At 43.2% G+C, this 16,745-nt stretch overlaps 2 long non-coding RNA genes across 2 annotated transcripts; both read right to left on the reverse strand.

Moving 5' to 3' along the window:
* Positions 1–1,689: 1,689 nt before the first annotated feature.
* Positions 1,690–4,878, reverse strand: LOC137772351 (uncharacterized). Its single transcript, XR_011075467.1, has 4 exons — positions 4,694–4,878; positions 4,042–4,155; positions 3,368–3,600; positions 1,690–2,774 (listed from the first exon to the last, which is right to left on the reverse strand). It is a non-coding gene; the product is annotated as an uncharacterized lncRNA (long non-coding RNA).
* Positions 4,879–5,614: 736 nt separating this feature from the next.
* On the reverse strand, positions 5,615–14,786 carry LOC137772381 (uncharacterized). Its single transcript, XR_011075470.1, has 4 exons — positions 14,586–14,786; positions 13,837–13,975; positions 9,770–9,880; positions 5,615–6,021 (listed from the first exon to the last, which is right to left on the reverse strand). It is a non-coding gene; the product is annotated as an uncharacterized lncRNA (long non-coding RNA).
* Positions 14,787–16,745: the final 1,959 nt, after the last annotated feature.

Below are 16,745 nucleotides of genomic sequence, written 5' to 3' on the forward strand. Positions count from 1 at the left end.
AGAGATGAATCAGAAACAGGAGGATTAAATTTCCCTTGGAAGACACCCAGGTTTCATAATTAAATGAAAAATAACTTGGCAAATAGCTGTGGGGTTTTGCTGAACCCAAAACATTTGAAAAGATGTTTGACTAATCCCAGCCCTGGGCGTGGCCGGTCCTTTCTGCAAGGGCAGGGCTCCCGGTGAGCGACTGCAGGCCATGCGCTGGAAACCCACAGGCCCGCTGGCTTCCACGGTCATCCGCTCCCCCTGGACATCTAGGAATCAAGTTCACCTGGGGAGGGAGGGGGATTTTTTTTTTTTTTTTTTTTTTCCCAAGGACCCCAGCTTACTGCCTCCACTGGGATAGATTTCTTGATTCTCCAGTTCAAAAACATCAGCAGTATCTACTGGGGAGCTAATTCCCGAGGGACTTTGAAAGAACTATTTTGGATGAATAAATTTCAAGGCAAGAGACTTTTGATTAACAACAAAAAAAATAGACCCCCAAACCAAAAAGCAAAAGCTTCAGAAGCAACAGCGCTCTCATTGTGTAAATAAGGCTGCTCCTCCTGGTCAGAAGGGTTCCAAGAAGGCCTCGAGGGCACAGGCTGAAATATCACAATGGCTTCCAGGAAATTCCCTGCCAGTGTATTTGGCCAGGAGAGAAAGAGCTGCCCTGGTCCCAGTTCTGGGGCAAAGGCAGCATTGGCACCGTGTTGGCCGGTGGCTGCACTGTGACTGTGCCTTTGCTCAGACCTCCCTCCCTGGAGCCTCCTTTCTTCCTGCTGCCTGCAGACGGCCAGGGATGGTCTGCACAGTTTCCCATGCTCCTTTCCCACCACGCCTCTGGGCTCAGGGTGCGATTTCTGCTACATTTTATAAGGCAGGTCTTTTTGAGCTTCCTGGTCACCAGCACTGCATGACCAGATCCCCACAGGCATCAACTCAGCAGACGTGTCATGGCTGATCACGTGCCAGAGACACCTGGACGAAAAGACACAAGTCCGTGCCCTTGGGCAATGCACAGAAGGGGGCACCAACCCAATAGATCGTTACAAACCACTGTATGAAGTTGTATGTATTCATTTGCCATCCATCCACCCATCCATCCATCCATCCATCCATCCATCCACCCATCCATCCATCCATCCTTCCATCCAATCATCCACCCATGCATCCATTTACTCACCCAATCACCCACCTATCCATCCATCCATCAATCCATCCATCCACGCACCGATCCACCCTCCATCTATCCATCCATCTACCCACTCATCTATCCATCCACCCATCCATTCATTCATCCATTCAATCATCCATCCATCCACTCACCCATCTACCTATCTACCCATCCATCTATCCATCTATCCATCCATCTACCCATCCACCCATCCATCCATCCATCCACCCAGCCATCTACCCATCCACCCATCCATTCACTCATCCATTCGATCATCCATCCATCCACTCACCCATCTACCTACCCATCCATCCATCCATTTATCCATCCATCCACCCAGCCATCTACCCATCCACCCATCCATTCACTCATCCATTCGATCATCCATCCATCCACTCACCCATCTACCTATCTACCCATCCACCTATCCATCCATCCATCCATCCATCCACCCAGCCATCTATCTATTCATCCATCCGCCCATCCACCCAACAGTATTTATTGAGAAATGTATTAGTTTCCCTAACTGGGTGACTTAAAACAACAGATGTATTTTATCACAGTTCTGGAAGCCAGAAGTCCAAAATCAAGGTGTTGGCAGGGCCACGTCCTCTCTGGAGGCTCTAGGAGAGGATCTTTCTTTGCCTCTTAGCTTCTGGTAGCTGCTAGCGATCTTCAGTGGTACTCGAATAGTGGCAGCATCTCTCCATATCTATGCCTCCATACTCACACCGCTTCCTCCCTGTGTCTGCGACCAAATGTTCCTTTCCTTATAAGGACACAAGTCATATCTGGATTTAGGGCCCACCCACCTCCATTTTGACCTCATCTTCTTCACTTACTACATCTGCAACCACCCTATTTCCAAATGGGGTCAACTTCTGAGGCTCTGGGAGGGACACGCATCTGCGGCAACACTATTCCACCCGGTACAAGAATGTTCTAGGAGCAACCACTGTTCAAGTCTCTAATTTCACGGAGTTTGCATTTCTGGCAGGGAAATATATTTAAAAATAAGTAAACAAAACATCTAATAGAATGTCCGGCTGAGATGAGGGCTATGAGGAGAAATAAGCAGGGGAGGGCCTCCAGCGTGATGGAGTTGACACGGTCTACAGGGAGGCTCCGAAAGGCCTCTTTGAGGAGGTGACAACTGCACGGGGGAGACTGCTCTACGCAGAGGGAGAACCAGTGCAAAGAGCCTGAATCAGAACTGTGCCCGGATTCCTCAGGGACCAGCAAGCGGGCCGAGCGACAGGCATGGAGGGAGCTGAAGGAAGATGAGAGGCGGCACGCTGGCCCCGCCAAGGCCCAGAGCACATGCACCTCCCTGGCCGTGCCAGGGACTTGGAATTTCAGCGTGGGTTTCAGGGAGCTTTATCTCCATTATCTTATTTCATTTTCACAATGATCCTGCAGGCGTGGGTATGATGGTCCAGTCCAGAAATGCAGGCATCATATCAGTGCATTGGAAGTGAGCTTCAATCCATCACTCGATGGGGCAGAGCCCTGGCCATGAATGCTGCCCCTGTGACTTCTGGCTCTCTCTGCTGTCAGCACATGGGGGCGCTGCCCTTCCCCATCTACTTGAAGTTAGGCGTGGCCATATGACCTGCTTCCACCAAAAGAACAAGAGAGAAGTGACACATACCAATGCCAGGTGACAGCTTTACGAGTCAGGGTGGGGACTTCCCTGGTGGCGCCGTGGTTAAGAATCCGCCTGCCAATGCAGGGGACACGGGTTCGAGCCCTGGTCCAGGAAGATCCCATACACCGCGGAGCAACTAAGCCTGTGAGCCACAACTACTGAGCCTGCGCTCTAAAGCCCGTGAGTCACAACTACTGAAGCCCTAGAGCCCATGCTCCACAACATAGAGAAGCCACCGCAATGAGAAGCCTGTGCAGCGCGATGAAGAGTAGCCCCCGCTCACTGCAAGTAGAGAAAGCCCGCGTGCAGCAACGAAGACCCAACACAGCCAAAAATAAATAAATTGAAAAGAAAAAGAGCCAGTGTGTGCTTTGCCATGGTGTCTGTTCCATCAGCTGTGTCCAGGGACACAGAGACAGCAGAGGGCCCTGCATCCCAGGATGGATGTGGGCACAGCCAGGAACCACTCTGATCTCGGACTTGCTTATTAGTACAGGATGGATGCAGGCATAGCCATCATCCTGTTCTGACGGAGAGAGAAGAACACTACTAGTCACCTGCTCGTGATCCCTTTTTCTCTCCTCCTCACAAGACGAATGCCTGGACCACTCAGAGCAGAGGAATGTTCCCTCTCCTCACACCTGGGAGTGGCCCCGTGGTGCAGTTCTGGAAGAAGAGAATCCATCGCGCCGTGGGGAACTTTCAGGAAGGAGCTTTAGAAGACACATCCCATTCTGTCAGCCCAGGAAGCACCCAGGATGCTGGAGGGAGAGAGCTGTTCACAAGGATGCTGAGGAAGAAGGCAAAGGACCCTGAGTCGTGATGACCTCTGGGACGATGCCTGCAGCCCTGGCACCAGGAAGTCCTGCCTCTGACCGTCAGCGCGGCACTACGGCACTCACGCCGGAGCCAGACCGTCTCTTCCAAATCCTGCCTCCACCGCCTACCAGCTCTATGAACTTGGCCCCAAAACTTACCCTCCGTATCCTTATCTGAAAAATGAATGGAGTAGTAGCAGTAATAACAGCAATTCATACTCATAAGCTGTTGCGAGAATTAAATTAGGTGATATACGCAGAGCACTTAAGACAGTTCTCGGCGTGGAGCAGTTGCCGTGTAAATGTTAGCTGCTATGATTCTTACTGTTACGTGAGAAAAAAACTAATTTCCTGTTTTGTCAAGCCACTGTAAAGCAGATTTTCTGTTAAGCACGGCTGAAAACTATTCTTACCTGAAATATCAGTGTTTGTATGGAGAGATGTCAATTAGTCGACAGAGGCTGGCATTTTTTTAAATTAGTTCTAATACAATGCTTTCTCTCTATCTCTGTTTCCACCTCCAGAGACTGGGAACAAAATACACAATTAGTTCCATGGGCTTTCACCGGACAGTGACAACTTCCACAATATAAAATGCTTTGCCTCGGCTGGGGCTGCAGAATCAGCTGATTTTCTCTGGGTGCCTGGCCTCCTCCTCCACGTATTCAGTTTGGGGGTGGGGGGGGGGTGGTTCCCGGCTCGTCTCCTGGGCCTCCTGCTTCCCCCAGAGCAGCAGTGGCCAGGATAAAAGAGACAACAGCCTCGTGCATGCATCCTACCTCTGCCCTTGAATGGCAGCATGACTTCAGGTCCAAGAAGGGGGTTGAATTGCATCCCCTAAAAAAGCTATGCTGAAGTCCCCACTCCCCAGGACCTGTGAAGGGGACCTTATTTGGAAATAGGGTCTTTGCAGATGTCATCAAGTTAAGATGCGGTCTTCCTGAATTAGCATGGGCCCCCAAATGCTATGTCTGGTGTTTCTATGGGGAGAAGGAAATTTGGAGACACAGAGAAGGAAGGCCGTGTGAAGGCAGAGGCAGAGATTGGAGTGATGAAGCTACAAACCAAGGAACATTCAGGATTGAGGTAGCCACCAGAAGCTAGCAGAGAGGCAAGAGCTTCCAGCAGGAAGTCGTCTCACTGACGTTTTGATTTTGGACTTCTGGCCTCCAGACCTGCCAGAGAATAAATTTCTGTTGTTTAAAGCCATCCAGTTTCACGGTACTTTTATTACTGCAGCCCCAGGAAACCAGTGCTGGCCCCAATATTGTCCCCTGTGAAGTAGCAATATTACCACTGCTCAGCATCCTTCTAGAGATCGCCTCAAGCACCATCCCCTGGGGACAGCATCCTGTGTTCATCCACCAGAGTTGTCGCAGCCCAGGTCCTGCTTCAGCATCACCTGGAGGCTTGTTAGAAATGTTCCACCTGGACCCACTGAACCAGAATCATTGAGACAAGATCCCCATGAGGTTCCTCTGCACACTAAAGTATGAGAAGCCCTACTCTAGAAAGAGGAGCCAGAGGGAGGACTCCGCTACTGTCCCTTGATGAAGGAGGTACAAACGAGGGTGGCGGGAGTGAGGGAAAAGGGAGTGAAGCAAGGCAAGATGCCCAGGCAAGGGCGACATGATGCAGAAACACTCCAGGTGTCTGGGCAGGAGCCACACCTTGAAGTGGCTCCCCATCTCTGGTTTCCCACTCCTCAAAGTCTACCCAGTGATGGGGGTGGGAGAGAATTAGGAGCAACTACTCAGTGTGTGCAGGTTTCCTTTTAGGCTGATGAAGATAGTGGTGGTCATAGAACGTTGCGGGGGTATGGAAGGCTGTTGAATTGTTCACTTTAAAATTTTCTTTTAATTATATAAATGTCTCCTTAACTTAAAAATTTCCCCAGCACCAGGTAGCATCATCAGGACTCTCCCCGAATCCTAAAAATTGTGGCATGGAGTTTGGGTACCTCCAGGGAGCTATCAAGACACCTGAATCCCACAAACCAGGGTGCGGAGTTTGGGTATCACCAGGGATAGAGAAGGGAGGTGATGCAGGGAGTCTGAAAAGGCACATGATAAAGCCTCCTGTTGGATGATTGCTTTTCCACCATTCTTCTCTCCAAACATTGCACCAGCTTTGTAGTGGGTCTGGCCAGGCTCCAGTACCCAGGATCATTCACATCAGCCCAGATCAAAAGCAAACCACCCTGAGAAAGGACGATGGGAGAAAAGAATGGTCTATGCAATTAAGAGAAATGTACCAAGGTATTACTCACTGTTCATCTGCAGGTAACCTTTGTGTTATAGGGTTGCAGCTCAGGGTTTAGCCACACCATCCGAAACCAAAGGGAAGGAAGAGGAACCTGCAGGAGTACTGGGGTGGAAGTAGAGGCAGGATTCCTGTGAATGAGAAGAGATTTGGTGCGATAAACCAGGGGAAGAACATGGACTTCAGAGTCAGAAGCCTTTGGTTTGAGTCTTATCTGTCACTTCCTGCATAGGTAACCTTGGGCAGGTCACTTAGCTGTTCTGAGTTTCAATTTTCTTATCTGTAAGACGGAAGTGGAATCCACTCAAACAAGGCTGTTGGAGGGGACGATAGTGGATGCAACTTCAAACCCAGCCTCCAAAAATTCCTATAAAGCTTTAAGGAAAATGAGTAGCTCACAGTAAAAAATTATGAAACACTAGAATAAAAGCCAGCAGAAATAACAAACAGTGGAATTAAACCTGGAAGGATTTCAAAACTGAAATGATCAAACATAAGAAATAATAGAAACATGTTTCATATGTTTAAAGAAATAAAAGAGAAGCTTGAAAAGTAATTGAGGGGGGAACCTATAAATAATGAACAAGGAGATTTGAAAAAAATCTATATAAAATTTCTAGAAAAAAAATATAATTAATAAAATTTACAACTCTTTAGATGTCGAGTAGTTATATTAGTTTCAGACAAAGGAGACTTTGGAGCAAAGAAAATATTTGGGATAAGAAGGGACACTACGTAATGATAAAAAGGATCAATTCACCACTAATATAACAACAACCCTTAATGTGTATGCACCTAATAGCAGAGTTTCAGAACACATGAAGCAAAAACTTACAGAAGTGAAAAAGAGAAGTAGATAAATCTACAGTTAGAGTTGGAGACTTCAACACTCCTCTCTCAATAATAGAACTAATAGAAAATCAGCAAGGATGGAAAAGAACTGAAATATACCACTAAAATCTAAATCTAATAGACATTTAAAACATTCTACCCAACAGAGTAGAAAACACATTGTGTTCAAGGTCACATTCACCAAGACAGACCATGTCCTGGATAATAAAACAAATAAACAAATAACAAATAAACAAATAAAACAAATCTTAACAAACTTAAAAGAATTTAAATCATACAAAGTTTTTCCTATAATGCAATTAAACTGAAAACTAATAACAGAGAGATAAGAGAAAAACATCCAAGCATTTGGAAATTAAACAACATACTTTGAAATAATTAATGAATCAAAGAGCAAGTCTCAAGGAAAACTAAAATGACATTTTGAACTGAACAAAAAATAAATATGACATATCAAAATTTGTGAGATGTACCTACAGCAATGCTTAGAAGTAAATTTATAGTATTAAATGCTTATATAAGAAAAGTCTCAAATCAATCATCTAAGCTTTTTCTCCAAGAAACTAGAAAAAGAAGAGCAAAATAAACCCAAAAGAAGCAGAAGGCAGGGCATAAAAAAGATAAGGACAGAAAAACAAAAGAGAAAAATCAATAAACCCAAAAGTTGGGTCTTTAAAAAGATCAATAAAATTGATGATGTCTTAGATGAAATAAATTCCTTGAAAGATGCAAATGACCAAAATTTATCCAAGATGAAACAGATAACTTGACTAGCCTTATAACTATTAAATACATTTAATTCATAGTTTAATTTTTTTTCCCAAAATAAATCCCCGGACCCAGATGGCTCCACTGGCTAATTCTACCAAACTTCTAAAGAAGAAATAACACCAGTCACACACGATATATCCCAAAAAATAAAACAGGAGAGAATACATCTCAACACATTTTATAGGGTTAGCATTGCCCCAATACCAAAACTAAACAAAGACCGCACAAAAAAGGAAAACTACAGACCAATACCCTGCATAAACATAAACGCAAAAGGGCTCAACAAAATATTAGCAAATAAAGTTCAGGAATATATAAAAAGAATACTACACCACCACCCAGTGTGGTTTATCCTGGGAATGCAAGGTTGGTTCAATACTCAAAAATCAATCAATGGAATCCACTATATCAACATTCTAAAAACAAAAACTACATGATCAATTCAAGTGATACAGAAAAAGCATTTGACAAATTCAACACCCGTTCATGATAAAGTTCTCAGCTAACTACAAAGAGAAAGGAACTTCCTTAATCTGATAAAGGGTATCTACGAAAATTTTACAACTAGCATCATATTTTATAGTGAACAACTTTCCTCCAAAGGAGGAAACAAGGCAAGGACATCCATTCTCACCACCTCCATTCAACATCATAGTATAAATCTTAGCCAATACAATAGGCAAGAAAAAGAAATAAGAGGCATACAGGTTGGAAAGAAAGAAATAAAACTTCCCCCTATTCTCAGACAACATGACTATCTACAGAGAAAATCCAAATAAATCTACAATAACAACAAAAACAAACAAACAACCCCAAAACTCCTAGAACTATTAACTGGGTTTAGCAAGGTCTTAAGGTACAAGGTCACTCCACAAAAATCAATCATATTTCTATATATTAGCAACGCATGACTGTAAACTAAAAATTTTTTAGTGATGTGATTTACAATAACTCCTAAAAAAGTTAAATACTTAGGTATAAATCTAACAAAAATGTACTGTATCTATATGCTGGAAACTGTGAAATGGGGATGAAAGAAATGAAAAAAAAAATCTAAAGAAATAAAGAGAAATGACATGTTAATGAATTAGAACTCAACATAGTAAAGATGTCAATTCTCCCAAATTGATCTATAGATTGAATGCAATTCCAAACAAAATCCTAGCGTGATTTTTGTAGATATAGACAAATTGGTTCTAATATTCATATTGAAAGACAACAGAACTAAAAAAGCAAAAAATAACTTTGAAAAAAAAAGAATAAAGTTGGACAAATTGTACTACCCAATTGTATGATTACTACAAAACTATAATAATCAAGACAATATGATATTGGCTAAGGATTGGTGACACAGATCAATGAAACAGAATAGAAATCCCAGAAACACACACACATCAATTATGACCAAGTGATTTTTTAACAGCGGTGCAAAAACATCCGATGGAGAAAGGCTAGTCTTTTCAACAAGTGGTGCTGGAGCATCCACGTGCAAAAAAATAAACTTCAAACAAAAGTTCATACTTTATACAAAAATTAACTCAATGTGGATCATAGACCTAAGCATAATACATAAAACTTTGACACTTTCATTAAAAAATATATGCGAACCTCTTTGTGACTTGGAGTTCGACAAAGAGTTCTTAGACATGACACCGAAAGCATAATCATTAAATTAAAAAATGAGAAATTGGACTTCAGTAAAAGTAAAAACATTTGCTCTGAGAATGACACTCTTAAAAAAATAAAATGACAAACTACAGACTGAGAAAAAATATTTACAAATCATATATCCAACAAAGGACTTGTATCCAGAATATATAAAGAACTTTCAAAACTCAATAGTAAGAAAGCAAACAACTAAATTAAAATATGTGCAAAAGACTTGAATGGTCACTTCACCAAAGAAGGTATACAGATAGGAAGTAAGCTCATAAAAGTTATTCAACGTCATTCACCAGTAAGGAAATACAAACTAACACCATGGTGATGAATACTCTGGTTTCTCTTCAGATCATATAAGTCTTTCACCTTTTAAAACTGCAATAAGATACCACTATGCACCTATCAGAACAACAAAAATTTTAAAATACTTACAATACACATGTTGTTGGTGGGAATGCAAAATGATACGGCTACTCTGAAAACATTTTGGCCGTTTCTTTAAAAGTCAAACATACATTTACCATATGACCCAGAAATCCCATTCTTGGATATTTACTCTAGAGAATAGAAAACTTACGTGCACACAAAACTTACATGCAAATGCTTATGGCAGCTCTTCTCATAACCGTCCAAACTGGAAACAACTAAAATGTCCCTCAATAGGTGAATGGATGGACAAGCTCTGGAACATCCAGACAATGGGTACTGGCCAAAAATAAAAAGGAAGAACTTGCAATAATTTCAATGATTCTCAAAGACATTGTGGTGAGTTAAAGAAGCTAGTCTAAAAGGGTTACTTGCTATACAGCTTCATTGATAGGACATTCTATAAATGACGAAATTAAAGTGATGGAAAACAGATCAGAGGTAGGTACAGAGCATGGCTATAAAGGAACAGCAGGAGGGAGTTTGGGGGGTAACAGGACTGTTCTGAATCCTGACTGTGGTGGTGGTTACATGAATCTACACATGCGTTAAAATTCATAGAACTTGGACATCCTCATCCTTTAAATAAAAGTAAATTTTACTGTATGATAATTTTAAAAATAGAAGATAGAAATGGATGGATGTATTAAACAGCTTATTAGACATAGCTGAAGAAAAACTTAGTGGAGAAATTATCCAGAATGCAGCCCAGAGAAAGGAAATGTACATATGAAAGAAACACCTGAAAGGCACAGAAGAAAGAGTGAGAACGTCTAACATTCAGCTTAACTGAGGATCAAAGGAAGATAATAGAAGAAATGGAGAAGATAAAATATTCAAAGAGATAATGGATTTTTAAAAAACACAACAAGAAAGATAAATAAAATAAACTCACAACTGATACATCATAGTAAAATGTCAGCACAGCAAATTTTAAAAGCATCCAAAGAAAAAGATCATTTACAAGAGACCAGTAATTTTATTAACGGCTGTCTTCTTGGTGACAAAAATGAAAGCCAGAAGTGAGTGGAATAATGTAGTAAATTGCATAATCCCTAAAAAGGTCAACTTCTGAATCCCCAGAACCTATGAACACGTGGCCTTTCATGGTAAAAGGAACTCTTTGAATATGATCAAGTTAAAGATCTTGAGATGGGGAGATTATCTTAGATCATCTCAGTGGGTCCAATGTATTCAAAAGATTTGAGGGAGGCAGAGGGGATATGACTACAGGATAGAAGAAGGCAGAGATTGGAGTGATGTGGCCACAAGTCAGTGAAGACCAGCAGCCTCTAGAAGCTGGAAGAGGCAAAGAATGGATTCTCTCCTAGAGCCTCCAGAAGGGACACATCCCTGCCAACACCCTGATTTTAGCCCATGAGCCTGATTTCAGACATCTGACCTCTAGAACTATGAGAAAATAAATGTGTGTTGTTTTAAACCACTAAGATAATTTGTTACAACAGCAGTGAGAAACGAATACAAATATCTTCACTGTATTAAGAGAATACAACTGTCAAACCTAGAACTTTATACCTGGAAAAACTATCTTTCAAGGACATAAACTAAGTAAAGACATTTTCAGGTAATCAAAAATTGAGAGAGTTTAAAATCGACATTCCCTTAACCGAAGGAAATTCTACAGGATGAACCTCAAACAGAAGAAAAATTATTCTAGAAGTAAGATTTGGGATATAATATGAAATAATAAATATGTTGGTAAATTTAATCAAATGTTGACTACATGAAACAAAACAACAACATCTAAAGTTGGGAGGGGGGACAGAATAAAGCTAAAAAACTGCATGTTACTAGCACATGAACTGGAAGGTGTGATTAAAATGAAAGTGAGTTGAGATCCATGCATTATTTGGGAGGAAGATAAAGATACTAATTATACTGTTTAATAGAGATCCTCCCAAATGTAAGGACACGGAAAGAATGAAAATCAAAGAATGGAAAAACATACACCAGGCTATACATACCCCCAAAAAGATGATGTAGCAATATTAATATCAAACATAATAGACTTTAAAGCAAAAAGCATCACAGAGATAACAAGGATCACTATATAAGGGGTGATAACGGTTTCATTCACAAGTGTATATAATGATTCTAAAATTTCATACACCCAGTAACAGAGCTTCAAAATACAAAACAAAACTTAACAGAATTGTAAGAAGAAATCGATAAATCTACCAAAAAGCGAGAGATTTTAATATTTGTCTTTCAGTACTTGTAAATCAAGAAGACAAAAATCAGTTGAATATAGAAATATTGAAGAGTAAATTTAAAAATGTATCTAATGGATATTTATAAACTGTTATACTTGACAACAGAAAAATGTACATGCTTTGTAAATACACATGGGACACTTACAAAAATTAATTATGCACTAGACCATAATGCTGGCCTCACCCCGTTTGGGGCCTACAGACTACATTCTCTGATCTCAATGCACTTAAATTAGAAATCAGTAGCAAAAAGACAACCAGAAAAAAAACCCATGTGTTTGCAAATGAGAAAACATGCATCTAAAGGACACACAAGTCAAGGAAAAAAACCACAGTGGAGTTTTTAAAATACCTAGAAATTGGTGACTTTAAAAAAATTTTTATTTATGTTTTTGGCTGTGTTGGGTCTTCGTTGTTGCACACGGGCTTTTCTCTAGTTGCAGAGAGTGGGGGCTACTCTTTGTTGAGGTGCACGGCCTTCTCATTGCAGTGGCTTCTCTTGTTGTGGAGCATGGGCTCTAGGCATGCGGGCTTCCGTAGTTGTGGCTCGCAGGCTCTAGAGCGCAGGCTCTAGAGCGCAGGCTCAGTAGCTGTGGTGCACGGGCTTAGTTGTTCCGTGGCATGTGGGATCTTCCTGGACCAGAGACTGAACCTGTGTCTCCTGCATTGGCAGGCAGATTCTTAACCACTGCACCACCAGGGAAGTCCCAATCAGTGATTATTTTTTTAAAAAAGATTCCATATCACAAATTATCAGATGCAGCATGACTGAACGTTTGTGTCTCTCTCAAATGTATGTGTTGAAGCCTTAACCCCCAGTGTGATTAGAGATGGGCCTTTGGGAGGTAATTAGGTTTTTAGATGAGATAATGAGAGTGGAGCCCCACAATGGGATTTGCACCCCTATAAGAAGAGGAAGAGGCCAGAGCTCTTTCTCTCTCTACCATATGAGGACACGACAAGAAAGCAGCCATCTGCAAACCAGGAAGAAAACCCTCACTGGGAACCAAATTTGCTGGCCTCCAGAATTGTGAGAAATAAATTTCTGTTATTTAAGCCACTCATCTGTGGCTTTTTGTTATACAAGTTAACTAAGACACAGTAATACAACACTTAAAAGGAAATTTAGAGTCCTAAATATTTAGTAATAAGTCACATTTAAGTTAGGTTTATCTCAGCGATACAAGATTGGTTTAGAAAATCTATTAATGTAATTTACCACAATAACAGATCAAAGGAGAAAAACAAAATGAGGGTCTTAATAAATGCCAAAAATAAGCAGTCAATAAAATTCAATATTCAATCATGGTTTAAAAAAACTTAGTAAAACAGGAATAGAAGAGAACTTCTTTAATATGCTAAAGAGCATCTATCAAAAACACCTACAAAAATCATCATACTTAATGGAGCAATGCTGAAAGAATTCCTTTGAAGATCAAGTATCATACACTTCTATGTAACATCAAACTCACGGTCCTAACCTATGCAACAAGACATGAAAAAGAAATATAAAAGAAGAAAGGTAGAGAGAAAATTGTTATTCGCTGTGGATGAAAATATTGTCTCAAAACCCAAAAAAGACCTGTGAAAATTATTAATAAGAGAGTTAAATAAGGTATGTGGACACAAAACCAATAAACAAAACTCAACTACATTTCTAATAAAGCTGCAATAATTTGTTATAAAACACAAATTTTACAGGTGCTGTTTATAATAGCAACAAAAACAAACAAACAGAAATATATACATATGCTTAAATAACCTATGAGTAAATACAACAAAAATGTGTCTTTATGCAGCATGTTTGGGATAAAAGACTCAATATCATAAAGGTGTTTGTTCTCCCCAAAATTGTCTATAGATTCAGTGCAGTTCCAGTACAGAAAAAAATGACAGTTTAACTTTTCTTTAATGTATTTCAGTGAAATTTGGTCATTTTCACCATAAGGGGATTATTATACACTTGCCTTGGGACCTTGAACAAGGCCTGAGTTGCCTCACCTGAAAAACAAAAGGATGGGCACCAATGATCCTTAAGTCCCTTCTTGCACTGAAATCCCAAGATCTCTGAGGCTCTCAGGAGGCGGGCAGGTAAGGTACATCTGACATTTCTCCATCGTTCCATCTCTGTACTGCCCACCTAAGGAAAACAAAACGATAAACCAGGGTGAGAATGGGTCTAAAACTCCTCCCCGAAACCTTGATTTCTAACAGGAGGAAAATGTAAAGCAAATCATGACATGTCCAGAACATCATGTAATCATTGTAAATGGCTTTTAAAAGATTATATAAACATGGAAAATATTCATAACATGTTAAGTGGGAAAAAATTGCACGTATACTATAATTGCAATTCTCAATGCAAAGACAAGATTCAGGATGCAAGGTTGCCCAGACTGTAAGTTTCACCTGAAGACATGGTTTGGTTGGCCTACATTTTATTTTTAATTCTAACTGTTGGGTAACATTTAAAAGTCCAGAGATTTCACATAAATGTCCAGATTTGTAGTTTCTCTTAAAAATATAAAGATCAGCCAACACTGGGCCAAATTACCACGTGGCAAACAGAGACAGGTGCTGCCTTGGGGTTGCCCTTCAGAAGCAGCCTCATACTGTCTTGTTCGGATCAAGACCCTGCCTGCCCTGCTTTTCTCATTCCAAATGAGTAAATGATGCCTGGACTCTAATGCTGTTTCCATGTTTTGTTCATGGTATTCCCTTTGCCCCAGATGCTTTTCCATCTTTCTCACCTGACAAGCTCTCAACTGTTCTTGAAGACTGAGTACAGTGTGTCTCTTCCAGGACATCTTGAACCTCCAATTGGACCAACTCCTGCACAACCTGGTCCCTGAGGGAGCCCACCAAGATCTGTTCATCTGTGTGTCCCCCTCCCTGGGCCAAGCCATCATCCCAGAATAGGGAACAGCATTTTATTCCTGCTGGAAGCAGCCCCAGCCTGTGCAACTGAGCTGGAGCACATGGCTGGAAGGGAAAGAACACGAGCTAAGAAGTGAAAACAAAATTGTGTCAGGTGGATGAGAGTAGCAGAGAGCTCGTGCTTTCTTCTTAAGAACCTCCTTTTAACGCTGGTCTAACATCTCCAAATGAAAATGCAGGAGACGGCATCTGAGCCCGTCCTGCTCCCTGCCCTGCTTGGGCAGGGCCTCCAGGTGTGGCCACACTCTCCCCACAGCTGGAGCCGGTCAAGAGCACTGCAGCAGCCATTTGCCTTTTCAGGACTGCGGAGCAGACCGTCCATGTGACTGAGGAATGTAGTAAAGGCAAGTGACCAGCAAGAACACCAGCAAACGCTCCTGTTTCCTCTCCTAAATCCTCTGGCAGGAAGTCCTTGTCTGCTTTCTGGCGTGAAGCCTGGGAATGCAGGGTGTTTTCAGGCCTAGGATTCTGGGGACCTGGGCGCTTCTCAGCAAAGTGCGTGTCTGAGAGTCCAAGGGTTGCTCACCTTCCTGCCCAGCTCCTGGGAGTGTCACCAGATCCTGGTGTGTCAGCTACGGGGCCGCTTCTCCAGCCCCCAGGCCTCAGAGCTCTTCCTTCTCTCCCAGACATGTCCCTTCCTTCCTCACCTTTTCTCCTTATTGTCTGTCTCTCCCCAGAAGGTAAGAGCCCAGGGCCGGGACTGAGTGTGTCTTGTCTAGAGCTGTGTCTCCAGCCTCCACGGCCACAAATGTTTGTTGAATGACTGGCTGAATGCATGGGGACCTAGAATGCTGGGAGAGAGTAAGGCTGGGGTTCTGATGGAAGGTTCTAGACCAAAGCTGGGGTCCTGACCCTAGGAAGCCCCAAAGTCAGCCCCTCACATTCCAAGCTGGGGCAACTCAGAGGTCAGTCAAGGCCAGGCACCCGAAGCTAACTGGAAAACGTTGTCAGGGCCCAGCCACGGGGGACCTTATCTCAGGTCCTGACCTTGGGCTAGTTCTATGGATTTGGGGGGAATGGGGCCAGCTCCAGCCCCAGACAGCTCCACCCCTGCAAAATCCAGCTTCAGACCTTTCATGCTCAAGGTGCCTCCAAACCTCAGCAGAAACTTGGTCAGGTAGGTTTCCAGGCCCCACCCCTCAAAGGCCCGCCCCACGCCTGGTCCCACCCACTACCAGGCCCCTGCTCCAGACTCTGGACCCGCCACGGCAGCCTCCAGGACTCAGATGGTGCTTGGGGGGGGGGGGCAGGGTCCCCGTGAACCTGAAGATGACAGTCCAGGGTCCTCCTCGGTCCTGCCGGGTTGGCTGGGGTCCCACTGCACACGTGCTCTATGGCGCATTCAAGCCCCCAGGTTCTGTCGTGGAGGAGACAGGTGCAGAGATGGGGTGACTGGGCCACAGTGGATGGCAAGTTTAGCGCTGGGGCCCGACCCAGACCAGAGCCTGACTGTCCCCCTGCAGTGAGGGTGGCGTGCTTTGCCCTCAGAGCAGCCAGACAGCGGCCACAGCAGATGCTGCCACCACCACGTGCGCTCTTGTCTGTCCCTTTCAACAGTAGGGAGCGAGATTGGTGGGTTGTCGCCCAGTACTAGGCAAGGAGCAAGGAGCTCAAGGGGCGGTGCCTAGAACTGGTCCCCTGACTCGCTGCCCAGTGCTTTCCCCAGCACCCCGTGACCTCTATGCCCTCCTGCCCTCTCTGAAGGAGCCAGAGGGGTGAGACAGCCCCCTCCTCCAGCCCGTGACCAGGCCCACATTGTCCCCTGTGTCCCTCCCCCCGGCCCTGATTCCTCCCCCCACCCCACCCCCCGTGCCCCCAGCTGTCTGCAGCCTGCTCCAAATGCGAGAGAGGTTTGTGTGGGTTCCTACTTACTGCGACTGCTGCCTGACCGCGGACACCCCTAACACCATAAGGATGAGCACACTGGGCTTTCAGGGTGACCCTGACTGCGTCGGGAGGCTTGGTAACAGTGG

The sequence above is a fragment of the Eschrichtius robustus genome, chromosome 11 (genome assembly GCF_028021215.1).
Source record: "Eschrichtius robustus isolate mEscRob2 chromosome 11, mEscRob2.pri, whole genome shotgun sequence".
Taxonomy (NCBI): Eukaryota; Metazoa; Chordata; class Mammalia; order Artiodactyla; family Eschrichtiidae; genus Eschrichtius; species Eschrichtius robustus.